Here is a 253-nt window from a genome sequence, read left to right on the forward strand (position 1 = left end):
CTCCCGGCCTTTAGCTGCTCATTGCTCCCCTGTAGGATCAGCAAGGAATTCTGCAGCTTGTAGACTTCTGTGTATACATCAATAACAAGCTCAAGAAAAGTGAACTTAGGATGTGGGCGGAAAATTGTCAACTGAACAGTGACTGCAGCCAATCAGCATGGGTGCCGACTGTCAGAATACAATAGCCCACAGGGGAGATTTCTCCATCAATATTCTTTATCTTTATCGAAAGATTTCTCTCCTCCAGATCATT

General features: G+C 44.3%; 1 protein-coding gene across 1 annotated transcript in view; it reads left to right on the top strand.

Annotated features, from left to right (window-relative positions):
- The window catches only part of CUNH2orf50 (chromosome unknown C2orf50 homolog), a 5,925-nt gene that overhangs the window by 1,914 nt on the left and 3,758 nt on the right, over positions 1-253 (top strand). The window lies entirely within an intron of this gene.

Source organism: Nanorana parkeri, unplaced genomic scaffold, assembly GCF_000935625.1.
Source record: "Nanorana parkeri isolate BGI_ZX_2015 unplaced genomic scaffold, ASM93562v1 scaffold336, whole genome shotgun sequence".
Taxonomy (NCBI): domain Eukaryota; kingdom Metazoa; phylum Chordata; class Amphibia; order Anura; family Dicroglossidae; genus Nanorana; species Nanorana parkeri.